The sequence below is a fragment of the Trachurus japonicus genome, chromosome 22 (genome assembly GCF_045865225.1).
Source record: "Trachurus japonicus isolate A0001 chromosome 22, Traja_1.0".
In the NCBI taxonomy this organism is placed as follows: Eukaryota; Metazoa; Chordata; class Actinopteri; order Carangiformes; family Carangidae; genus Trachurus; species Trachurus japonicus.
Genome location: NC_140928.1, coordinates 23,635,549 through 23,651,906, shown reverse-complemented (window position 1 = coordinate 23,651,906; position 16,358 = coordinate 23,635,549). Strand labels below are relative to the sequence as shown.

Genomic DNA, 16,358 nt, shown 5'->3' with positions numbered 1-16,358 from the left:
TAAAGTATATCAATAAAATGTTACAAACTAAATTCTGATATACCAAAAAACTATAATTTGACAATTGGGTTCTTAAACTGTGGTGGAGAAAGAAACACCTTGAGTTCTGTTTTAAGAATCGAAAGCCCAACGTTTTAAACAGCATGGTGAGAGTACAATTAGGGTGTATTATTCATATCTACTTGTGCTAATTTAACAACAAAGAAACATGGCTGAAGCACCAGATGCAAGGGTCAAAAGGGTTGCACTTGGTTTCTTAATTAATCATGGGAGCTATGTGGGTGTAACGTGTATTAAACCAATCAGAGTGCTATTAGCCATTATATAAAGGAGAAAATAAAAGCCAGACACGTTTGCACCTCGGAGGGCTGTTATCATAATGGTGCAGTGTTTCCCACAAAACTGGATTGCATTTGTGGCGAGTTGATAAAGCTATTGTGTCTAGCCAGTGAGCCAGTCCTGGTGCATGCATATGTCCCAACCCAATATATTTTGAATACATTTGTTGCATTTCATTAAACTGTGATGGGACAAATTTAGCTTTGCACCACTTTGAGCTGGGTATATATACAGTATAGGCTTATATTCATTCACACGATGTTGGATTTTAATTCAAAATCATTAGAATGGCTTACTACACTGTTAGCGAGTTGTGACTAGGAGTGGATGTTTCCTTTTCATCTCTCAATTTGGATTAAAATTCTCCCTTCAAACTTATTTTTAATGAGGTCTAAGATCTCAACCCCTGAGGTGCAGCTGTGCTCTTCTGTTGCTGTCTTCCTCCATCTGTTGAGATGAAAACAAACTCTCGTTGTTTACCAGTCTTACATGAGGATGTCTACTTGGCAGCCTGATGTAAAATTAATCCAAGATACTCTAAGCATGCATGAGGGGGGAAAGACAGGACACTTTTCCCTTAGGAGGAACTGTTTTTGTATGAGGCTGAGAGTGCCCATCAAACACTGTTACTACAGAGTAAAATCCAACAGGCTAAACCAGGTGAACTTGCTTTGCCCAAGTCAGCCAGGTTCACCGTGTGCTTGTAATTGCAGCGAAAGGATGATGGTGCATTATTGATTGATGAGCAACGCTACATTTCTGTCTGAAGTTATGTCACCGGCTTACTCCGAGGCCTTTTCTTTGACGGCTGACTCTTCCATGATGTACCTCGGGGAGCCGCTCTGAATAAATTATCTACCGGCAGAGTTGTGGCATTTCCTGGGATTATATGACAGATGACAGACTCATCCGCCCTCCATCTCTCTTTCTCCTTTTTCACCTCTTCCTCTGCTGATACAGAATTGTACTTTAGCTGAAGGAAAGATAAAAAAATAAAAAAAAATAGAATAAAAAAGTAGCAGTGCGGTTCAGAAAGTAAGCCCTACAAAGTGTTTCAAAGGTTATCTAATATTTACATATTTACAGACTGAAGGGGAAGCAGCTCTCTCAGTGAAAACAGGTTCTTCTGGCAACTGCTCTGCAAACAGGGAGACAAGTATCTGTGACATCTGTGGACGGGCAGAGGGCTTGTTGTTTTTGCACCGATACAAGCACCTGCCATCACATTAACGGCTTCCTGGCAAGGACGGCCGACTATGATGGACCGGATGGAATGGTGGATTCGGAAAATAGATGGCAATGAAATTTCAACACGGCACACACAGGAAACATTTTCATTAAACAGCAGGCTATTGTGCTTTTAAATATTGATGGGGTGATATGATTTCACATACAAGCAAAGGAGAAAATCAGATGTTTGGAATAAAGGGAGAAGGCAGAGATCCCTGACGCTGTTTTCTTTACGCCGCCCGGTCTTAATACACATAAAATAAACCAATCACATTTGACTCAATGTTTTACAATCATTCAATCATGTCTGACTTGACACCTTAGTCAGTACCAAGCTGTATAATGTTGTCACAGCCCTCTGGGCTCGACTTTGATAAACACAGTGTCTATGGGACACAAGGTGTGCAGGGAAGGGAAACAGAGTCGGAGGAAGAGGCTCATTTATTAAGGGCTTCTGTTTTGTGCTGCTGCTCCGCCCGCATGCAGAGTGTGAGTAAAGGTCGTCTTGCTCCTTTTAACACATTAGCATTTAAATAGCATTATATCTGCGCTGAGTATCACTGACAGCTCCCACTCTTCCTCTGGCTCAGACCCTAACTGGAGTTGAAAACAAAGTTAAAAGATAATAAAGCACTGGACTAGACTGAGAGATCAAAGGCATGCGACCTTCAGACTTGGCAGTGGTTTGAATGGTGGCTAGCTGCAGCACTATTTAAGAGAGGATTAGGATGAAGGCGACTGTAACAGAGAGACCAAGTGTTGAGGCAGTACATGAGAGACTTGTGATGACAGCCTTTAATGTTTTGCATCACTGAAAGAATCTGTAATTCCTGCGTTGTGTGGCATCAAACGTCTTGCCTCTGAGCTTGTATTTGGTTATCCATCCATTAGCTATACCGCTTACCCTCATAGGGTTGGGAGGTGACATGTGGAAACAAACAACCTCATACTCACATTCACACACACCTAGAGGTAATTTAACATCACCAACCCACTGTGCATGTGTTTGGACTGGGATTGTAAACACAAACCCAGAACCTTCTTCATGTGAGGCAACAGATCTTACCACTGTACCACTGTGCCAACCTTACTTTGTAGTTTGGCTCAAGTAAATTATTTTATGAATGCACCCTGACGAAGACCATCACAGTCAAAACGTTTATACGATCTTATTAAATCATTTTGCATATAAGTACTACATCCCTTCTCCTTTGTTAGCAAACAGTGGCTGAAATATTCTTGTAAAGTGACTGAAAGTTTTAGATATATTAGTAGTTTGGTAACACTTTTTTGACGCCCATCTCTATACCGCATTATAACCATACTTAGAATGAGTTATAATGCAGTTAGAGCACTGTATAACTATAGTTATAAACACTCATAAATGATCATAATGCTTTATAACAATAATCATAATACACTATAAAGCATTTTATCAAGACTTACAAGGTCAGCTATTATAATATGTTACAATTGTTAGTAACTCACTGTCAATGCCCACATGGAAATAAATAAATACAGTTATAATGTGTTATAATTTGCTTATAAACGCGTATAACTATCATTATAAACACTCATAAATGATCATAAGACTTTATAACAATAAGCATAACACATCATAGAGCATTTTATAATGGCTTATAAGGTTGAGTATTATGATAGAGTTATAATGCTCTATAATGTGTCATGCTTATTGTTATAAAGTCTTATGATCATTTCTGAGTGTTTATAATGATAGTTATACACATTTATAAGCCAATTATAACACATTATAACTATATTTATAATGCATTATCAATGTGGTCATTGTCAGTGAGTTACACTATCATAATACGTTGTAATTGTTAGTATTATAAAAATTGTGATCATTTATGAGTGTTTATAATTATATTATAACTCATTATAAGTATAGTTATAATGCATTACAGAAGGCGTCAAATAAAGTGTTATCGTAGTTTTATCCTACTGCTTATTAAATACAGTATCAGTACAAATGTCAAACACAAGAAAGCCTTTTGCGTACTGTTTTGGTAGCAGTGACAAAAGAAGGGTAGAGATACATTTTTCCAATAACAGAGAGCATTGTCTAAATATATCTGAAGCTTCCCTCCCAGCTGGCCACAGTAAAGTCACACCCCTTGTTTTCTGAGCAAAACAAATCGATCGATCTTATCCATCTCCCAAAGGTTAAATGCAGTCTCCTCAGAATTCTGGCCTTTCTTCAGAAAATCAAAGTAAGGGGAATTGTGTTCTCAACCCTCGGGGCAAATCAGCAATGGCCTGGGCTATTAGATTTGAGAAGGAGCCAATGGACAAAGCGAGCCTGTCAGCTTTGCAAGCCTCATGATATCCACCATAGTGGCTCTGATCAAAAATCAGAGCCTGGCTAACAGCTTTGGCAGAAATCCTGCTCACTTGTCCATCCAAGTGACAGCGCAGGACGATTAATGTGTGCATTTCAAGCCTTGGCCGTGAGCTGAAACTCAACCTGCGGCATTTTAATTGCACATGCAATACTCAAATAACTGAGCTGTTTCAAACTGCCACAGCAATTGGGAGCCAGTTACTTGTCACTGATATTTTTCCTCATAGACCATCTGTCTGTGGCCGACTGTGACACGTAAAATGCCAGAAAAAAAAAAAGAAAGAAAAAGTTCCTTTCATGTTCCACGCTATGACTGACACCTAATGCTGAGACATGAGCTATTAAAGCAAAGAGTCTGTGAAATGACCGTATGCTGAGTCAGCACAGCATGTGCTTACACAATGGGGGAGGACTTGCTCCCACAACTGGCTTTAAATCAAACCAGGACTTCATACTGGGGTGATTTAGAGCGGAGCCAGTGTCACATGAATCTATACACGAGCATTGATTTATACTATTTAAAAAGACCAAGAGCCCAAAATTCAATTCTGTGAAATACCAAGTGGCACTATGGAGACACCTGATTGAATGTTTCATTGTATAGACAGGGATGTCTGGACACTGCATATTGCAAATGACCAACTTAGTGCATTCTGGGAACTCACAATAGATCTACCCTTTTTAAGCTGCACCTACATGTACTCTCGCCAAACATTGACTCTACTCTGTTGGACCTTGTAGTGGCGTAGATATACAGTATTATAGCACTTGCTTCTACTATTACTACTTTCTTAAAGCAGGTCATACACACTCATGATGTAGACATGTGAGTGTATTAGGACTAGAAAGAGGAGATGCTAAAAACAGGAATGAAAATGATTCTGTATGGCTGATATTGTGTTTTTGCACCTCAGAATTAGATATGAATTGTTTTTAACACATATACAGTAGAAACATGTGCTGTGTTCAAATATTAATATGCACTGATTCTAAGTATGTTTCATTATGCAGTGTGATCACACTAAAAAACTGAGTATGCATTCTAAATATGGCTGACTTTTGTGCTGCTTAGACATTATTCTTGTGCAACAGTATACTGTTATACAGTATCTGTATAATAAAATGTCAAGACATTATGAATATCATTTTATAATAAAAAATCCATATAAAAAAATATCATGTACAGTGAGAGAGGGAGAGAGCGATATATTCCCAGCCCAGGCAGAGATTTGTAATGAGAAACACTTAATCCTGACCTGCCACTGATACACATGACTACACTGATGTCAGTGTTTGCACTATAGCCTCTGGTTGCGGCTGCCTGTGGTTACACTTACAAACCTGAGAGTTCTGTGTGAACACAAGAGATGGAAAAGAAAGAGAACTCCCCTTCGCCTTCCCCAGCGATCAAAGCCTCCGCCCCACTATCTCTCTCCCAGGAGGGAGTGAGGGTTCGCCTGTGAGCACACAGCAGAAGATTAGAGCGAGGAGAAGCCAGCAGAGATGCTGTCTACCTAGCTGCTGTAAACAACAGTGATGATTAAGGAAAGACAGTTTGCGTGCGGCTATATATTTTGGGAGATAACAAATACAGGAGACTGGAAAACGATACTGATACAAAAGGGAACAGAAGCTATAGCAGCAGATATTCATATTCCTGTAACCCCCTAAAGAGCTTGGAGTCTATCAGCCTCCACACTAATCTCTTGAAAAAATGATTAGGCTATTGGCAGGCTGTCCCAACAAACGTAAAATGACAATTTCTCTTCTCTAACGCCCAATTTCACCGACAGAGTGGCGAGCTGAAGGCGGCCATAGTATTTAGCGGCAGAGAGATTATGGTGGCCAGATAAGGAGACGCTGCTGAATGTCTGAATACTTATCGTGAACCCGCTAATGATGAAGTGTGTTATCTCGTGCTTTGCTCAGCGCTCCTCCCTGGCTTCTCTCTCTCTCTCTCTGCGCCAGTCAAAGTGAGGACAGAACGATAGGTGACATGGAAATTACCAAAAAAAAAACTGTCGGGATCAGCGTTCCTCGTTCCTTCCTGAATGACAACACTTAAAGCTTTTGTGCTTCTCGACTTTCTGCTTCCTCTTTTACATCTCGGAGTTGAACTAAAAAAGGATGAAGTTACAGTCCTAACATTGAAAATGCACAGCCCATCTCATGTGCTGCTGTGGTAATTTCACCCCACACAACAGCCACAACTGTACAGAATTATCTTGCTATTTTTGTATCATTTTCTCGCTCAAGTAATGATCTCGTCAATCTGAATCGTTTCAAAGTCCCCCTTTTTATTTACAACAGCCACAGAAACTGACTGGGAGGCCAACAATGCCCCTGCGCAAACTCTTGCCAAGAGTGGTAGATTGCATGGGCTTGCATTCACATGGTGGAATCATAAATCCAGTGCAGCTATCCAGATATGAATAAATCATGCTGAATGTGAAATTCTGCCACAGGAAAAGCCCTGTGACTGTGACTCTGTGTGTGTGTGTGTGAGAGAGAGGGAGAGAGTAAGTTCCATCTTATGTAACAGCTAGGACTGCATTGCCAGGCAACTTGTTAGAGGAAGCCTCAGAACTGTTCCTGGTTTCCATAGCAACACGCTCTGAAGTTCACATCCTTTTGCTGTCTCTGCAGCCACTGAGGAGTTCAGGAGAAAATGAGAGACAATTTGATACCGTCACCCTGTTTGTTATTTACAAGGATGACGTTTAAAGAAAAAGAAAAAAAGAAGACACAAATGCGTCCAGAGCCAGACGAGCAGGTCCGAGGCCCAGACCAGCGCTCAGCCCCCAGAGACAATCCCATCATGAAACTTATTTTAAAAGCACTACAGATCCCCTGAGCCCTGCAGGCAACCACAACCCTCAGCCTCAAGAAGACAATTGAAATCCTTTCCCCTCTAATGTAATTTTCCTCTCTGCAGACCACAGCAGCCCAGAGAGCGCAGGGCGGGGGGGCGGCCATAATGACTTTTTGGAGATGGAAGTGATACCGACAGTCCAGTTGAGATCCTTGTCTCTCACCCGCCTTTTTCTCCAAAGTCAGCCGGAACATTTGAGCCGCAAAGTCAATCAGTGTGTTAAATGATTTCTCTGTGATGTTAATCTGGACAAAATCAGATCAGAAAAATTAAGTGCACTGACAACATCTGAGGGGGTTAGACAAGTCTTAATTACCGCCAGGATCACATAAACTGTGTGTGAGTGGAAGAATTCGCAAACTGAACCTCGCTGCAGCACTGAACATCGATGAAACACTCATTTGCGCCCACAGACACACTCTCAAACACAATGAGGATGCACGTGTTGATTCGGATGGAGGATGATGAAGGTGAACTTGGTCACATCTGACAATGAAATAATTAGAGTAAGTGTCTGTCCTAATGTTTTCCTGCCCTAATTTCTAAGCAGTGAAGTAAAATTCAATACATTGATTCATTCAATAAATAATAATAAACATTTAGACACAGCCATTACACTGAAATAAGTGTGGTCGAGGTTAAATCTGAAGTTCCACCTTACTATACAGTGGGACTACCATTAACCCCTTGCATTAAATAGTATTGACTATTATTCTTCAAAATATGAGAAAACAGTGAAAAATGGATCCCTTCAAATATTTTTTTTGTCTGACCAAAAACTCAATGATACTCACTTCATTAGGATAGAAGACTAAGAAAATCATCGAATAAGTTTTTTTTCCCCCTAAAATTTGACCATAAATGATTTAAAATCACTGCTGATTAGTTTTCCATCAACCAAATTATCAATTGATTGTAGTGTAAAATTAATTCTCTATTTGTTGTGATTGGACATGGAAACCGCTGATAAACATGAATAATGTGAAGTTAGTGTTTATTCAAAGTTGCACAGAATGAACTGTATATTTTTATGAAAATGATTCTAAATTAATTCAGCTCCTTTGCGTCTGCACCGATTGATCTTGTCTGGCAGGTTTCAGCTCATTGAACAGCACCTCAGAGCGCAAGCTGAAGCCCAAAGTCAATAACAGACCAAGGGTGGTACAAAAATGACCTTTGTGGGATGAGAAAGAGTCCAGTACAAAAAGGTCACAGAACACAGAGCTGTCTTATGCACTGCATGTTTGGTCATTTGAATCCTAATCTGCATTTTTACTCAGACAAACATTTGTCAGATTCCTCATTTATAGATCATATAAGAAGGCTACACAGGAAGGTCAATGAACATGTACATCATAACAGATGAAGGTGAATGCAACTCCCTAAATAGGTCATCTGAGTTTAACGAGTAGAGCGTATATGTACACTCAAGCTGCCTTGATCGTCAACATCTGTGCAAAAGCACTCTTAAGGGGGCAGCAAGTCTTTCATTTACTTCCCCAGGTAGTCACTGAAACCACATGGTTGTAGTAATGATTTGACAGAGTGAGTGGGCTGATCCAGATCCAACACAAGTAGCTCTGATGGGATAAAAGGAGATGTGGAAAACATGGATAAAAGCTCTGAGAAACAAAACAGACTGGATTGGATGTACCTGTCATTTAATGCATATGGTGCAACCTGTTGTTCTACAGGTGTGTAACAGAAAGAAAAACACAGGAAGACAGAAAACGCATCAACAGCATGAGATTGATTGCTGACAGGGCGAACAGGTCTCTGGTTTACAGTTGTTATTCCCACTTCACACTCCCTTTAGTCTTACTCTCAGGGGTCTTTCTGCAGCATTTCTACGACAAGCCAGTTTTGATTCTCTGTGACTTGACTCGAAGTAATTCAGAATGTCAGACTAGTTAATACACATGTATTTGTGTGCAGGAATCTGAGTGCCGTCAGATCGACAGAGTGTGAAGACAGGTGGCAGACGAGAGGGGATGAAAGACGGGTCAGCATTCAGTTAAAACAGATGGATTATTTGATGGAGCATCACTCCATCAAATAAATGGTGATGACAAAACAATTTTACTTGGAGGTACAGTAGACTCTCGGGGGTTAGGATAAATAACATGCAGGCAGCATTGCAAATAGTCCTGCAGTGCCATTGTTTAGTGTAGCTTTCTGCTAAAATAAAATAAAAAACAAACAAACAAACGGAAAAGACGGCTAGAAAATAAAATTCATGAGGTGCAAATAAGAACATTGGCAATATGGTCTTACCTTGTGGCAGTAAAGCTCAACAAGGCTCTGCTAGTTTAACAGTGCTCTAAATACAATCTCTGACGTAGACCATTTAAGTGGTAGCTAGGCCTGGGACGATAATCAATAAATCAATTAATCGCACGATAAATGAAAATGAATTCGATAGTTTTTCCAGCCTCGATAAATCGCCATGTGCATGCGCAGTGCGCACGTATTTGTTTTCCTCCAACCAGGCTGCATGACAAGAGGCTTCACTCTGTGCATCGGTCTCAGCCTGGTCTCAGCACCTGGGCCGTTTGTTTTGCAGAATGAAAGGAGTGAACCCTCTTTTCAGTCATCCAGGATCTTTGTTTCCCAGAATGCATTTGGCAGCAACCGGCAGCGTTAGCTGTTAAGCTAAGCAGCTAAAAGCTATTTTACCGTAATTCTCGCTGCAGCGCTGTTAACACGTCACTTTATATATTTTTTCATGCCAGAAAGTCACAGTTTAGATCCCCAGTCTGTGGTCAGTTTATCCACATATCGCCTGTTAGGAGATTTCCTCCGACGTTTTTGGAGCTAATGTGGTAGCAGCGAGCAGGAGGAGCGGGGCTTCCCACAGGCAGCAGCCGTCTGCAGCAGCTCACGGGCCGGTCAACCTCCGTCATTGGGGGAGAAAACGACTAAGAAAACTTATCAGCAGGTTTTTAGAGGTTTACGACCGGCTGGTTTAATACTTTTTAGGAGATAAATGCTAGTCTCATTGATGAAATCTTACATCTGTGCAAGTCACATTAGTTTGTTTGAATCAGAGCGATAGCTCTGGTTTGAATGAAAAGTGGAGCCAGGTGGACATTATTATCCCACGTTATTGGACAGAAGAGCTGCACTGCACTGTTTATTATTTTTTGTTTATTTTATTTATTTAGGATAGTAGCTATATAAGTTCTTGTCATTCCAATTACAATGGTTAAAAAAAAATACTAATGAGAAATAAAAGTTTATCGCATTTAAAAGGGTCTACTTGCATTATTATGAAATATTATTATGTTAGTGGTTAATTTGTTCTCAAAAAAATGTGTCAATAATATCGTTTATCGTCAATAATTTGTGGGACAATATATCGTCCAGCAAAATTTATTATCGTCCCAGGCCTAGTGGTAGCAATTCCTTCCATCCATTCTTTCCATCCATCCATCCACCACCCATCCATCCCCATTCCATCCATCCACCACCCATCCATCCCCATTCCATCCATCCACCACCCATCCATCCCCATTCCATCCATCCACCACCCATCCATCCACCCATCCATCCATCCATCCATCCATCCATCGTTGCTTAGAAACAAAGCTCAAGGACAGCCAGGACTGGAAGGTCTTTCCCTGTGGTCACACATACAGTGCATGGGTAGGTGCTACGGTCAGATCGGCCAGCCATGTCCTAATTCAGGGGTCTGTGCTTCTACAGTGACTACACATCCTTACAGTTGGTGGTATTCCATATTCCAGTGTTCATTGGTTAACTGTATAAAATCCATTCAGGAGATCATTGTCAACAAGATGATATAATTTCATAATCCCATTCATTGCTGGTAAATGTATCACTCCAACAACTACTAAATAGTAAACAGACATCACACTGAGTTACAGATACAGAAAATTAAGGAGAAACTATTGTGGTGATTGTTTAATCAATGTTTTGTAAGCGGATCAGATATAAGAGATGCATCCCTGAACACAACATGAGATTGGAGCCTTAAACTGGCTTTATACCTCCGACGTAATCCGTCCGTCCGTACCAAACGTTCTCTCCGTAACTGGCCTACATACCTCCGTCCGGTTTCACCGTTTTTATGGACGTAACGCAACTTATCCTCTAGGGGGCAGTGTGTGTCATAAATTACAGCATTGTTGACACGGCAAACGTTGCCATGTCAACGAACGCTGTCATTACTGGCACCAACATTAAATGTATGTACCCTCTCACCAAGTCACATATCTTCTCCAACTTCTGCACCATTATTAAAGGGACAACGAGGAGTTTTGGAAAAGCAAAGCGTTTTCACACTACATTTATGAGCCTCCACGCGTGAAATTCTTTGACCGGCGCAAGACAGACTCATGTTTTCATTCATCAATAATTAAAGTCAGAAGTTCGAAGACGATCAGATACCGTCGTAGTTCCGACCATAAACGGCGATTCTGCTGCGTTATTCTCATGACTCGCCACGAAACCGAAAGTAAAGAAACGCTGGTCGGCTCGACCAGCATTTCCGCCACCACTAATAATAACAGAATAACGATAGAGACAAAACGATATATTTATCGAAAATGGGCCCATTAACAAGTGTGGGTAGCGTAGATTCATCCACATTGACGTGAGACTTTTTTATAACCAAATAGAAACTCCTCGTTGTCCCTTTAAATGTTTAATGTTTACTCTCGTCTTCTCCGTCTTCTTTGAATTTCCGGCAACTACTCTCTCCTTCGCCGATTTTCCGTAATGGAGTGACTTTTCTCTCAGACTCATTACTGCCACCCCGGTGACCGGTGGTAGTGCTCCGTTTCACCGGGAGCACTCCGGATTCGTAAGCTCAGAGGCAACGGATCCACTGACGGATGAAACGACCTCCGGATACGGACACTTTCGTCCGTATCCGTTTTTACCGTAGGGTATAAATGGGCCTTTAAACCACACTAGAAAAAGATGCAACGTCTATGCTTTATGCCATTGCAAAAAGCAGCGTTGACATTCAAATCAAAAGGAAGACGGCTCCGCTGTTGCTCTGTGACACAAGAGGAGAGGACCAATTAAACATGTCCCTCGACCCCGCTCTAGCAATTACATCACTGTAGGTCATTAGTGATATTGTCTCCATCATTTTCAGATGATGCAGTAAATCATTCTCACAACAAAATGCGCTGAACATGAGGATGTTTTCGTATCTATTGGTATGAATATTGAAACCGCACAACATCTGGGTGGTCTGTCCCTTGGCTGAAATCAATTAAAGTGCCTGTGATATCCCTCCCACTCTCATTTCCATTTCCAACAAGGCGAGCCCCAGAGGGTAACGACCGCATCGTTGCATCACACTGCTTCCTGATTGGCCTCTAATGCTTTGTCCTTGAGGCCTGGGCTTTGAAAAATTCCTGCGTGTGATGTGTACGCATGCTGCAAACGAATGAGCCCACAATAATTACATCACTGTGAGCACCGCGGATCATGATCGAAAGAGGAACATTACATTTGGGTAACATAGCCGTTTCATCTTTATTGTCTTTTCTTGCCTCCTGTTCCTCATCGGAGAGATTACACAAGTCTGGGAAAACATTCATTACAAAGCATTCAATATTAGCAGGTGTGACTCAGAATCAACAAACTGTTGCATTCGGTTGAGTCTGCGCAAGACTATGTGATGCTGCTGTGAATGAGAACAAGTGCTGCACTGCCTCACATCGTTTTTGTTCTCTGTAAAGGTAGAAATGCAGCGCAGGAGGAGAGAGAAGGCAGCCAAACAAGGGGGTGAATTAACATAGCACAAGGTGAGACAAGACAACGCATGCAGCAAGGCATGCTTATGATGGATTAACGCTGTTTTGCATGAGTTAACAGGGAATATATGAAACATGCTGTGAATCTGTTTCACTCAATGGTCAATTTAATGCAATTTAAGACCTAATTATGTTTCCCTTGTCATACTTAAATGCCGCCTGAACGTGAACAATGAGAGGTGGTGCTTTAATTGATGCTGGTTCTCTCGTTCAGCTCCCTGTGAATGCCATGGGTTTTGTCAGTCTGATAAAGGCAATAGATAATAAGTCATTACCTTGAGTTATTAATGTTGTGTATGTGTATTGTGTATGTTCACAAAGCACAGGGCATCTCACTACGTCCTACTGGGCTACTTAGTGTAAACCTTGATCACAAACAGATTAGGAGGGATGGCTCTGTAAACACTGGCTGTGGCTCAATTACTATTATAGTGAGAGAGAGAAAGTGAGAGAGGGAACGACCCACAGAGTTGCATTATGAGGAAGGATGTGAAGTTAAATGGCACTGGAACTAATTACAGCATTTATGGATTTTTCCAGGATTCCCAAGATCGAAAAAGTACACCTTAAGGTCACCAGATAAGCTTGACTGAGAAGGAAACAAAGGTCTTGACCTTAACAGCCATTTCCTAAGATCACATATGAAATTTGGAATTTTATGATGTTTTCAGTGTTAGAGGGCACCCTGAACTCAAAGAGCTCTTAAACCCTTACTCAACAAAACAATTTTGTTGAGTAAGGGTTAGGGTAATAAGATGGTATATGACCAGCAGCCACACTTGCATTATATTGCGCTCATTTGAAGAAATTATTCAGTTGCAGGCTGGAAACCATAAGATCAATGTTGCAGATGTTGCAGCTTGAAGAATCGCGCACTTACTTAATAGTTCTATAGTTAATTTCTTAATATGAAGTATAAAATTCCCTGCTTTCAGCTTATCAGGCGTGGGTGTGTTTGATGCCCCTTTGTTTTGTTTGGAGCCCCAGCATGGAGTCTACGAAGCAGCACTTAGCTGGAGCTATTTAAACGCAGACGCACTTTGAGTTAAATGCAAAAATCAGCATGTTTACATCCCCACAATGACAATAATGACAATAATGCAATCATTCTGAAGCTTATATCAGCTTATACCAACTATGTTAATAATTTCTCCAACTTAATTTAACATGTTTACATGCGAACATTGGTTGAATATAGAATGAAGTTGGGTCTAATAGGAATACCATTTCTTTATTTGGCATTATATGTAAAAAATCCCTCCTTTGACCTTTTGACTAAATTTCATTAAAATCTGTACAATAGTTGATAGAGATGAGAAAGAGAAAGACAAAAGTGAACGTCCTGATAGCGTCATTCAGTTTATCATATGGGGACCATGAATGGCTGTGTAAGATTGTACCAATCTGTCTGTTGGCTGTAGAGATATTTCAGTGGGCCAGAACCAGACATGTTCTTGATGGCAGATGAAGAGTTAGGGAAGAGTCACCAAGGTCAGTGGGATTCATCCTCTTGGAACCACGAATATCTGTGCCAAATTACAAGATAATGCACATGTTTTTCAGTGAGTTCAAGTGGAGGACTGACCAACTGGAGTCTAATCCACCTACCACCACCTCCACCATGGCTCAAAAACACATTTTTATACAATTTTTACTTTTTTATTTAACAATGCATAAGTTAACAAAAAAGTAACAAATGAATTCCTCAATGACAGGGATAATCACTAGTTGCCGCTGTGAACTATGGAAGCCAGGGAGGGATCTGCATGCCTCAATATAAATCCTCACTGTGTGGCATGAACACATGGACGTACCATGTACCCACCTCCTCACCTCCCACTGCTGAGGAGAACAAACAATAATGAAGTAGCTCCTCAAGCTGTTATAACTGCAGCCTGTGTCATCCCACAGCTCAAAAACATGAATCAACCTCAGTGAATCACAGAGAGTAAGAGAGATACACAGAGTAATAGAGATTCTCTCCATTCAGACTGAAGGTCACATAAAGTGCTCAGTTGTTTGCAAGTGTTCAGTTGTTGCACCTCACGAGGCGGGGCAGATAAGTGGCAGTGTGAGGGGAGTTTTTTTTTCTTTTTTACTAGTTTAGAGAGGTCTTGAGGGTGCCAGGAGGAAATACCACAGGTTGCATTACTTCTACAGAAGTGCCTGTGTGGCCGACAGTGATGGATTGTAGGGTTTTTAGAATGAACGTTAAGTGGGCCTGGCTGTCACAGTGTGCAGTGTTTTAAAGTGAATGAAAATTAAGTATCTTGTATGCTGTTTGAAAGCGCTTGGGCTGAGCTCAGAAGTAGTGACCCTGCTGCTGCAAAATGGGCATACGATAAGAACTTCGGTGCTCCCTCATTTTGAATTCTAAAAGATGCAAAACAGGTTTTAATTCTACCTTCCTGTGACTTAAACGGTGAATTACGTTTAAGGGAAATACATCTGATGGAGGACCATGAGTCACGGCGTCCATCCATCATCCATGGCTCCACAGTCCAGTTTCCTGCCTCAAAGATTAACCGGACCTGACCCCCGCCGAGGCTGGGTGAGGAATTAATGTTTCCCCAGGTCCACATTGGACCCGAGCACTGAGTCGTTATGAGAACCCTCAAGGAAGTGAGGGCCTTCAGGGTGACGACACAGTACACACACTATTAACCCCACTGATCTTGGATTATTGCCACGTCAGACTGATGCTGGTTATCGCACACACAGACCGGGCCAAAAGGACCGGCCATTGTGTCCTGAGGTAGGCTTTACCACAGGAGGTGCTGTGATTGAACATTGTCAGCGACAACAAAAAGCTCCACTCATTCATCTTTTCAGACACACGGAGTGAATTTCCTGCACAAAGGAACCAAATTTGAAGCAATCACTGCAGCTACGACGCTTTTTGGGGGGCGTGATTCACATCATTATTAGAGACCTGTATTCAGTTCTGAACACCAACAATCCCTGGAAGGTATTGGGAGAATTGCCAAATGGTAATCACCAATAAATCATTTCTAAAACAAAGATCTCAGAAATAACACTTCTCCCAAACTTGTGTGTGGGAAGAGAAATCGTTTGCGTGCGAATCAGCCTCAGTCACACGCATGATTCAAATGTTCCCTGATGGGGAGGGAATGAAGAGGAGGGGAGGGGGCAGCACAAACACACGGAAGAGCAATATTGTCATAATTGTTGCTGGAAAATAATGGCAGTCCCCCACAGCAGTTCAACCTATGTGCACTGTCCCTCTATTGTTTATTTATGCTCTTTGGTAGTGTGTCTCCTCTTGAAAATCAGAATGGGGGGGTGGGCATGAAATATGTTTATTTTTAGCCATGAAAAATGTGTCTCCAGCTCTAGGACTGCACCTCGGGGGCATGCAGACATTGCTGTCATGAATGGGAATGAAGCTTTGTGCTTCAAGTGTTCAAGTGCTCCACAATTTTAATGTGAGGCAATTTTTGATATATATATATATATATATAAAAAAGGAAACACTTTGTGTTGGAAGTCACTGAAGAAGGCAAGACAGCTCATCAGACACAGAGCGCCGTAATGACAAGAAAATTAGAGACTGCAGTCGGTTATTGACCTGAATTATTATGTAAGATTCGATACTGCAGGACCTAGTTTTGTTACAGAGATAATGGCAATGTTGTTTCCTCAGCTTCATTCAATTTTCCAAGCTAAACTTTTGGTCCTCTGAGCATATGTGTGCTGTGTCACTACAAAGTCTCAGCCTGACTGAAGGCAATGAATTCGG

The 16,358-nt window shown here is 41.3% G+C and overlaps 1 protein-coding gene across 7 annotated transcripts in view; it reads right to left on the bottom strand.

The window, feature by feature from the left end:
• The window catches only part of dlgap2a (discs, large (Drosophila) homolog-associated protein 2a), a 162,805-nt gene that overhangs the window by 57,082 nt on the left and 89,365 nt on the right, over positions 1 to 16,358 (bottom strand). The gene's annotated exons all lie outside the window — the stretch shown is intronic.